Source organism: Chenopodium album, chromosome 18 (genome assembly GCF_948465745.1).
Source record: "Chenopodium album chromosome 18, dcCheAlbu1.1, whole genome shotgun sequence".
NCBI classification, from domain to species: Eukaryota; Viridiplantae; Streptophyta; class Magnoliopsida; order Caryophyllales; family Amaranthaceae; genus Chenopodium; species Chenopodium album.
Window position 1 is genome coordinate 47,432,423 of NC_137851.1, and position 11,126 is coordinate 47,443,548.

Below are 11,126 nucleotides of genomic sequence, written 5' to 3' on the forward strand. Positions count from 1 at the left end.
TTACCAAACTGCTTATCCACCTTGGTTTTCAAATTTCGATTTGGGAATGGTAGTTTGATAATTGGTTGTTGCACATCATTACTCCTGTCTTGAGTTACAACCTTCCCTGGAGTTTTACCCTGCAATATAACATCGGAAATATTAGTACTACCCTTTAGCCCTGCAGGGCTAGGATTAATATCCCTTGGTATAAAGGAATCAGGATTAGCAATTTCTGTTGAAACAGGTTCATCTTCTTTGGGCATAGGAGGCCCATCATAGTGTGAACCACTCCTGAGGGTAATTGCAAACGCCTGATCTGTGGGTTGTACTGGTTGCGATGGTAAGGCTCCTTGTGGGCGAACCTGAAGAGCAGCGGCTAACTGTGCAATTTGAGTATCTATGACTTTATTGTGGGCTACAATCGAGTCAATTTGTGAGTCTCTACTCTCCATATACTTTTGCATACTAGTTAACATCGCTCTAATTTCTGATAAAGCTGGGTCAGAAGGTGGTGGAGGAGTTTGCGGTTGGTTTTTCTGGCCAGCATTGGGATGGTAATATTTCTGCTGAGGTGGTGGTGCTGGTTGTTGTGGAGGTGGAGGTGTGGGATTTTGCACATTACTGCTCCTATAGGAAAGGTAAGGATGGTTCTGATACCCGGGATTATTATAGGTGTTGGAGTATGGGTTATTTTGCTTGATGGACTGAAAAGCATTGACCTGCTCCATAGAACTCCTACACTCATGTTCCCAATGACCTACAATTCCACAATTTTCACAGAAAGCATCATTAGCATTATTATCAATTGCAGAAACATTAGTTATTTTAGAATTAACAGTAGTAAGGTTATCCAATTTCTGACAAATAGAGGTTAATTGAGATTGCAAAAAGGATACAGAATCGACGTGGTGTTTTCCCTTGTTTGCAAAACCTCTAGGATTCCCATATTGGGAATTATGGATCGCCATGTCTTCAATAACCTGACCTGCATCATCAACATTGAGGTTCATAAACCTCCCATTAGCTGCAGAATCCAAAATTGCTCTAGAAGAATTTCCGATCCCATTGTAGAAAGCTTGTATCAACTGCCACTGTGCTAAGTTATGATGAGGGCACTCTCTCTGCAGGTCTTTGAATCTCTCCCAAGCTTCATATAGTGACTCATCTGGCTCTTGGGCAAAATTTTGAATTGCGCTTCTCAATAGAGCTGTTTTCTCTGCAGGGTAATACTTGTTATAAAAATTCAAAACAAGAGTCTCCCAATTAGTAATGCCAAGTGCAGTTCTATTTAAACCATTAAACCACAGTTTAGCTTTTCCACATAAAGAGAAAGGAAAGAGAATCTCCCTTATTTGGTCTTGCGTGACCCCAGCTTGCCTTATAGTGTTACAATATTGACAGTAGTCAGCAATGTGTAGATTTGGGTCTTCACCCTTAGCTCCACTAAATTGCTTCCTTTCTATCATCGTGATGAACTGGGGCTTGATCTCGAATTGAACTCCCTCAAGATCTGGCGTAGGAGAAAGGTGGGGAAAATGCGCTAAAGATGGCTGAGAATAGTCGCTGAGCTTTTTAGGTGGATTTTCTCCCATCTCTAATTCTGATTCTGAAGAAGTGTCTGGATCACTAGAATCAGATGAAGGGTCTTTAGGAATTTCACCACCAGAACTCGCCACTATTTGCTTGTATAAATTCTTTTGCCTATGGAAAGAGCGCTCGATCTCAGGATCGAAAGGAATGTAGCCTGATCTGGAACACCTGGGCATAAACAAAGAACTAGACAACAGATATGAGAACTGTCCCAAAAAACTTATGTTCTCCGGGACGAAGGAAAATAATCTAGACTACAAAAACAATTAGAAATAAAAAATATAACCGTTTCCCCGGCAACGGCGCCAGATTTTGACAGGCTAAAGTCGTATCACCTAATAAAAAATAATTACCTAAGTCCACTAGCTTATGCAGATAGGGAAGTAGGGTCGAATCCACAGGGAAACAAGTCTTTCTACTCCTAATTAATTATTATAATCAAAATTATTAAAGTAACCAATATTTTTGTGAATAAAAGTCTATACTACGAAGAATATAAGTAGGGAGAATAAAGGATAGATAAATCAATGAATTAAATACCTAGGGCATAGGTTCACCAATAAATAATACTCCAGGGTAAAACATAATAATCAATCATCAATGCATCAATTAACCAGATTATAAAGGGCTTTCGCTACGTATTACAATCACAGAATTAATCTACCGGTATTAAATCTCATCTCTCGAATCTCGACTTAACCATTTATAAATTAACCTGCCTATTGAAACTAGACCTAAACACCAATTCTCATCTCTCGAATCTCGAATCAATATTGTTAAACTCATGCATAAAAGATCAGGCCTAATCTAGTCACAGAGCATTAAATCAATCAATAGGAAATTAATATAGCATTGATAATTAACAACAATAAATTACCCCTTCATATTATTTATGGATCCCCATAAACCCTAGAAAAAGAACTACTCACACATAATTAAATCTAAACTAATCAAAGCAACAAAATAAAACATGATAGAAGGAATAAAATAAATAACTGAGATTAAGAGAAAAGAAATCGTTACCAAAGTAATCAGAATAAAGAGTTAAGTAAAGAACAAAGTATATAGTGTAGAGAGAGAAAATAAGCTTAAGTAGAGAGAGAAAATCTAAGAGAAAGAATTACAAAAGTAAAGGAAGAATAACGAAGTGTAAAAAAAAAGGAATCCTAAACTTGCTTAACAAAAACATATTTATAATAAGCAAGAATCCTAAACTAAAACAAACTAAACGATGCTTAAAAGATCTATCAGAGACACGCGCCCGACCGGGCGCCATACCGCCCGACCGGGCGCGCCTTTTTGATCGGGCGAAGGGCTGTTGCGATATAAGTCTTTTTTGCCCGATCGGGCGCGCCATCGGGCGGACCATCGGGCGGACCACCGGGCGGACCATCGGGCGGACCACCGGGCAGACCACCGGGCCTACCACCGGGCGGACCACCGGGCAGACCACCGGGCGGACCACCGGGCAGACCACCGGGCGGACCATCGGGCAGACCACCGGGCGGACACCCTTGGGCCGCTTGGACTCCTCGTTTAGGCTCGTAACTTGGCCCAAACCAAATATTCTCTTTGGGGCTTTAATCATTAGGTCAAAATGCCTCGTCTTCACACAAGTCGAGCCCTTATTCACCGGTTTGATTACTCTAACCGATCTTGGGCTACGAAAGATGGCCGTGCTCCTCCAATGCTCGTAGTTGCTCCATAAAACCCCAGGAAAGTACTCCAAAGGTGCAATTCCCTACAAAACTCAACCAAAACTACGAAAACACTATAAAACACATATTAGTAATAAAAATGGCTCTAAAGAGCCAAAAACACTACTAATAATGACCAAGGGACGGGGGTAAAATACTACATAAACTAGACATATCACTATCTCAGTCGCCTTGAAAACCGATCTCACCCACAAAACCCACCCCTTAAACACAACCAATCCAGCCCTCCAAAACTCCTAAAATCGAGGTCGAAAACCACCCAAAACCCCACCTCGAAATACTATCTAATCCCTAGCTCTAAACCCACCTGAATTGGAGACTTCACCCAAGTCCGACCACTCCATTCAACCCGAAACCCCTTACCCAGACCAAGCGACCACCCCTAGCAACGGAGAATCCGGTTGGGATTCCGACAGGGGAGAGAATCAAGGAAGGGGAAAATGTGGAAAGGTGAAGGATTTAGCTCCGGCATGGGGAGGTAGGTCGGTCCGGCAAGGAAAGGGATCGTGAAATGGGAAAGGGTTTAAATTTTTTTTAATTATCCTTTTTAAGAAAAAAAATTAAAAAGAAAGCCAATAAGAAGGTGACACGTGTCAAGTCACCTTCTTAAACAGGTTACTAATTTGACAAACTGGTAAAAGACTCATTTTGAGCAGATGGGTCAAAGGTGGGATTGTTTTGAGATTTCGAAAAGGTGAGATTGCTTTGAGCAGAAAAGCCAAAGGTGAGATTATTAGTTTCCATTTTCCCAATAAAATTTACGAATAAATTCCCACCAAAAGGATTTGAATTTTGAACTAAATTTTACAACAATTTTTAATTTCATTCTTCATTGAGCTGAAATTAGTTTTGATGTACTGAAATAAATTTTAAAAAGATTTTAAAATCTTTTAGCAAGATTTTAAAAAGATTTCATTCTTCATTGAGCTAAAATCTTTTTTTTGATGTACTGAAATAAATTTTAAATTTTGCTGTTTTTTAATGAACTAAAATTATTTTTACTAAACAAAGTTTATCTTAATGAATTGAAATTACATTCCCTAAATTTTTTTTACAAGAACAATTGAAATACATATAGGCATATAGCCATGTTTAGAGGTGTCAAAACCGAATCCGACCTGAAAAAAGCTATCCGTTTCGAACTGTAACCGATCCGATTTGATTCGAGAAATTCAAGACCCAAACCCGATCTGTAACCGAACTGAACTTAACCCGAATCCGAATTTGACCCAATCTAAACTTAACCCGGCATTGATTTGATCCGACCTGAACTCAACCCTAATCCGATTTGACCCGACCTGAACTCTAACAGAACCGATTTGATCCGACCCGAGCTCAATCCGATCCGAAATGGACCCGGCAAATAACCGATCTAATCCGATCTGTTTTGACCCAAACTGATATTAGCCCGACCTGATTTTAACTCGATTTGATTTTTACCCGATCCGAATTTAACCAGGCCATAATTAATTTTTGACCTTTTTATTCAAGTTCTTATACTGCTCCGTTATTATTAATAAGTTTACGTTTTTTACTACAAAGAAATAATCCGGAGTAACAAGTTTACTTCATGTATATACCAATTATATAAAATTATTTTCTAAGCTTTATATTCATCTCATCTAAAAATTGTTACAAATAGTTTGTAATACTTGAACATTAAAACCTCTTCTTTTAACTCGATAAAATATACTCCGTATGATACATGAATTGGGTCAACTCAATTAAAATCCAGCCAAACACAAAAAAGAATTGAATTGAAATTGAACAATTCAATGAATCAACGGATCAACCTTATCTTAATCAAACCGAACTTGACCGAACCGAAATCAACCAGACCCAAATTCATTCGACCCGAAAAGACCCGGACTCGATAGACCATGACCCGAATTTGATCCGACCCGAATTTGACCCGACCCAAACCGAACCGATCCGAATTATAAGAATAATTTTGACCCAAATATATCTGACCCAAACTCCATCCGCTTATCGGAATTGACGCCTCTACTCCTGATTAGCATCCTAAAAAAAAAAAAAAACCACATAGCCCTGTTTACTCGGACATTACCCAAATTAAAAACGTCACAGCTGCACAGCTATAACCCTAATTTCATCCCTCTTTCTTCTTCCTCCCGAAATCGTTCCTCTTTCCTCTCTAAATCACAGAGAAAATGGTAAATTTCTCGCAATTTCTTCTCCCCAATTTATTAAAGCAGTGTTATTTTTCATCAATTTAATTGTTTTTATAAAATTTTGCAGGCCGATTCTCAGCGCAAGAGGTTAATCTCTCCTTAAATCTTTAATTTTGTCAAATTAATCGCTATTAAGATATTTCTTGCTGTTCTTTGAGTAATTTTCGATGTACTGATTTCTGCGATCCGTCCAATTGGATGGAGTTTTATCTAATTTTAGGGTTTTTGCGGTTAAGGTTGCATCAATTAGAATTGTGTTTGCATTAGATTTCTTGATTTCAATATCTTAATTTTTGTTTGGATTGTGAATTAATAACTTCTGGGAATGAATTTTCCTCTTTGACTATATTTCCTTTAGATTGTCATTCAGAGTTTAGTTTTTCTGATAATTTGTTGAATGTTATATGCATTTTAGGAGAGCTATATTTTGAATTTCTTACGAAAGCTGGTGATGGTACTATACTTATGTGTGCAATCGTGAAGACTATTATGGAAAGGCCAGATGATTTTGAGATTATTTGTCGAGTTCGATAATTTCGATTTTATATATATCTATCTAATGCTATCATCTGTGTTGGGATTAAAAAAGTACTTCTGTATAATTTAATAACAGGAGAGCTTGACTTGGACTACATTTAGCTGATTTTGTTGATGATTTTTCCTTCATTCTTGAGTGGAAGATTATAGTAGTTGATAATTGATATCAATAGGGGGAAAAATGAGTAAAATTTAAGGGGAAAAGATGAGTAGTAGGAAATAAAAGCTAATTTATTTCAGAATGTCTTCTTTTGTTAAGGATGTAAAGGCGTAAAGCATGTCACCTAAGGGCTAAGGCTCTGCATCTTCTGTGTACTGTGTACAAACTTGGAAAGAAGCCTCTTTTATTCTTGTATCTTGTTATCCTTTTAATACTTTAATTTTATACTAAAGGGTTCTAGATTTGTGCTTTACCTTGATTTGAGTAAGACATAAGACATGAGGATCTGGCTTATTGATGATCTTAGGATGGCATTGTCACATTTTTCTTGGAACTCTTTTTTTTGGGGGGGGGGGGGGGGGGCATATGCCTTTTCTGTTGGTGTATAACTACTGTATTTTGCTCCCAAGATTTTGCATTTGTATGATGCGCCAAATTGTGGAAAAATTGGTGCAGTGCCTCTTTTTACGTCAGCTTTTGTAGCTATAGACTGAGCTGCTCAATAATGATGTAAATTTGATGACTTGGGATGGCTGTTCGACATGAAATCAGAAATTTGTTTAATCTTTAGGTTCTATTGGGGATTTGCAAACTCTTTGATGACTTAATAACTTATTAGAGCTTCTATTCTAAGGATAAATATTACTGATACAAAATTAATCCAACTTTTTGACTAGTGATGTCTTATTGCATATGCTTTGCATTCTGAAAATGTGCTATTTGACTGTCTATTAGTCCATGGATGTATGGAAGTCTCCAACTTCTGTTTTCTTTCACTTGAACTTTTCTTATATGTTGGATACTGTAGGTATTCGAGATCTCCATCACCTAGGAAAGCAAGATCTAGGTCTCAGTCCAGGTCTAGATCCAGGTCTAGATCAATGTCTCCTCCTAGATACCGGTCTCGTTCTCGTTCCAGGTCAAGGTCGCCGAGCCGTGGCAGGTTAGCTTGAAGCCTTAAACTATCTTTGCTGTAATGCTGTTTACCTTTGTGCTTGACTGCTAATTCTTTATGCAACTGGCAGGGTTGAGACGAATCCTGGAAATACACTTTTTGTTACTGGTCTCTCTTCTAGAGTTACTCAAAGAGAACTTGAGGATTTTTTTTCCAAGGAAGGAAAGGTGACTACTAGATCCATTCTGAAAATTTGATCTTCTAGGAAAGAGACTACATTTCTTTTGGCTCGGTTTAGTTTTAATTTGTTTTTATATGTATGCAATATCTATTTTCTCCACTTTTTTTTTTCTTGTAACACTTTGACTTTTACACTATTCTCATACTCACTCTACTTTGACCGACTTTAGTGATTTATAGTTAAGGAAAAACAAAGTCATGCGGGATCCTTTTAGATTCGTCTCGGTTTATGCTTTTATAATGTACAAATTTATAATTTTTACTTATTCTAACATAGATATTTATGATTGAAATAATGGATTGGTAAGCGTGAAATGAGAAGTGTTGCAAGTAAAAAGAAAAAGAGGAAGTAATATATAGATGGACCTCACAAATCTGAATTTCTAATTTGATAAGTTATATTTCATATCAACGTCAATTTCGTATTTTTCACGCTTGCCAATGCAATATATTAACACCTATCTATCTAATAGCATCAAGTAAAAATTATAAAAATGTGATATAGTAAGAAATTGTATATCAAGGCGAATCTAACACAATCAAATAATCAATCAATCAAAGCTTTAATCCCATAGGCGAATCTAACTCATTTTAATCATCAAAATTAGTTGAAGAAGAGTATGTGAATAGTGCATAATTCTAAGAGTTGCAAGAAATTTTTCTTGAAGAAGTAATTACAAATTAGGATCTATATTGGAGTTTCATTTTGCATACCACGATCCATTATTTTAATATTCTTGATTGTATTGTATTGTTTTGGTTTCAGGTAAGCTCAGTATTCTTGGTCATGGAGCCACGTACACGCATATCAAGAGGCTTTGCTTTTGTGACTATGGACACTGTTGAAGATGCTGATCGTTGTATCAAGTACCTCAATCAATCTGTTCTTGAAGGTCGCTACATCACTGTTGAGAAGGTATTTTTGCTTTTGTTGGCATATTGTATTGGAAGAGGTACATTGACCTTCTCCGTTAACTTGGAGATTTTTGGTTACATTCAGACTACATTGCATCAGCTTTGTTGGCAGCAATCAAAGATGATGAGTTTCATCCATCTCAACTTTAGACAAACAGCTTGATCAAACGGCCAGCTAAACATATATCTCATGCATCTGATCAACTAAACATAGCAAATATTGCCCAACAACTTAGAACAACCGCACTCACCATCAACTCAACTAATCAACGGAAATTTTCAACATTCAACATTTCTAGACAAGCATTTATGGTACTTGATACCATATGTTGGTATTGCTATTCTCGTATAGCTTAAGGCTTGTTTGGTTGGTTGCTGTTCCAATATAACTGAAATACTTTCTTTTGCCTTTACATATATCAATTAGCTGATTTGTCTGCCATTTTATGTGTCATATTTGTGTATATTTATGCCAGAGAACAGATTTTGAAAACTTAAGCCTTGTTATATCAACAGTTCTTCCTGTCTTTATAGTCGAGCACTCTGGGATTCTGTACCTCACTACCTACCTTTTATTTTTCTTTCTTTAAGGCTTGGAGCTCCCTACATTTGTCCATGGTTTGGACTTGTCGTTACAGTTTTTATTTTCCTTACATTTTATTCCCCTCTCTCCTGACTACCAATGGTTATGTTTCTCTGACTTGTTAGAAGTCTTTGTCTTTGTCTTGGTTATACCCTTTTTTTTCTTTTCGTATTAGTTTCTTCTGGGAATTATTCTTGAGTATCTAATACTACGTGCATCTGTGGTGTTGATTCCTCATAGGTGTTATACGGTAATTTTTGAGTTTTTGTTTATAGATCTTAAGTGACTAATAGGTTAGAGATTACCTGCTTTATTTTTATGTTAATTTTAAGCTATACTTCCCATTTAGTGTTTTTAGGAGATGCAGCAGGGAGTGTGAATTGGCAGTAGTCACTTTCATAGGATAACTCCAAATTTTAGAAGTTTACTTCTCCAAGAACTTAATAGTTACCTGCCAATTATGTCACAGTTTAACACTTGTTTCAATGGTTTTGGAATCTTCTAAGCATCAAGTTAGATCACCAGTGGTACTCACTTGTTATAGAAAGGAGATTATGGGCAGTCAGGATTTTGCATAATAGTAAGCTGGATATTGTATAAATTGGTTTTGAGGAAGGCAGGAGTGGATTTCAGCAAAGAAGGAAGTTAGAAAGACTATTGAAGTAGTTAGGTAGTTAATGTTATAAATTGTTGAATGTGCTCGGAGGGAGTATATCCTCCCCTCGAAGTGTGTTTAGCTTGAAAAGAGTAATTAGTTTGATTACACTAATTATCTAATACAAGTTTATTATGTCTTCTGGTACAAGCTTACTTTTCTTGAAGAAATACATTATGTATACAATATGCTTTATTTCTCTTTTTATGCTCAGTGCATAGTGCATAGAGAGGCTTGCCTAGGCATTGGGGCACAAGGTGATATGGGCCATGTGGCTTTTGGTCTAGGCAATTTTAGTTAGGCCCACAAACTTTTTTTTGTTTTTATCAAGTGTGTCTCACTTTAATGAGGCGCACTGCACTTAACTGCGTCTAAGGTGTAACCCATATTGTTTACGGCACTTTAAGCCTATGTATACATTTGGTTATTTTTGCTCTGGAATCAGAATATGGTATGCGGTTGTTGTACACATGCTCCGTATGTCGAATTGTATACCCTTAGGTTGCCTTTCTCTGTTCTGCTTTCAACTTCTTTCTTCCTGAGCTGTATGATTTCAGTGACTATTTGAGTAACATAGAGTGCTTCTTTTCTGCTTATATGCCATATACTTTACACTGTTTTAGAATTTGCATTGAGAATAGTTTGAGTGAGATGTTTGTCTTGTTTTTCAGTCAAGGAGAAAACGACCAAGGACACCGACACCCGGACAGTATCTTGGCTTAGGTAAAATCTGGGCTCGCTCTCTTTTTTTTTTTTTTTTTTTTTTTTTCCTTTTTCTGTTTCTTGCAGATCTTTTTATGTATTGACCCAGCTAAATATTTTCCATTTTTATATTTGAATGATATAATTTTACAGGACATCGACGTAAATTCCGTGGTGGGTATGGTGGTCGTGATGACTATGATCATAGGAGGTCACCAAGACGTTCACCTTATCGAGGTAGTCGAGGTTATTCTCCTCGTCGCTCCCCTTATGCTGAAAGGTCAAGGAGGTACAGGTCAAGGTCCTACTCTCCTTATGGAAGCCCAGACAGAGGATATGGGCGTCGCTCTGGTGCGTATGGCAGATAAGAGAATTGTTGTAAGCTATCTGGAGATGAATGGGGACTATAATACTCTCTTGTCAAACCATGTTAGTGTCTAGAATGTGTATGTTGGTGCCTTTTATAGTTCTAGCTGTTAAACCCTCAGTTCTGACTTTGTAGCGACTCTTTTTGCAACATGCTCTTTGTTAAGATCGTTTGAAGGTTGCACTATATGACTCAATTATTTACAGAGCTATGTATCTGCTTCTTAGTGAACTCAAGGCTGAATTCTCTTGCTGTTTGGAGGTTTCTGGTGTTGGTTACATGCTTTCTTTTTTATTTTACGGTGGCTTGGTAGTGGTTAGTATTCAGCAGAGTATGTTTTTCTCCAAAATATAAATAATTTTGCAGTAAATATCGTTTATAATGTCCACTGATTTAAACCTTTTGATCCTCAAAACTCAGTCTTATCAAAAAAAAAAAAAAAAAAAAAATGATTGTTTGTGTATGCATTCGTATTACTTCCTCCGTTTTTATTTTATTGCACCATTAGGACTTTTACACTATTCACTTAATCTTCTTTGACCATCATTTGTGATTTATACATTAGGAAAAATATAGTCATGTGAGATTCA

At 36.9% G+C, this 11,126-nt stretch overlaps 1 non-coding gene and 1 pseudogene across 2 annotated transcripts; both read left to right on the plus strand.

The window, feature by feature from the left end:
• Window positions 1-1,080: 1,080 nt before the first annotated feature.
• On the plus strand, window positions 1,081-1,187 carry LOC145593276 (small nucleolar RNA R71). The gene has a single exon (XR_014102636.1). It is a non-coding gene; the product is annotated as a small nucleolar RNA R71 (small nucleolar RNA).
• A 4,144-nt stretch (window positions 1,188-5,331) lies between these two features.
• On the plus strand, window positions 5,332-10,924 carry LOC145592464 (putative RNA-binding protein C25G10.01; annotated as a pseudogene). Its single transcript, XR_014102423.1, has 7 exons — window positions 5,332-5,464; window positions 5,550-5,569; window positions 6,988-7,122; window positions 7,205-7,301; window positions 8,081-8,230; window positions 10,139-10,190; window positions 10,323-10,924. The product of XR_014102423.1 is annotated as a putative RNA-binding protein C25G10.01 (transcript).
• Window positions 10,925-11,126: the final 202 nt, after the last annotated feature.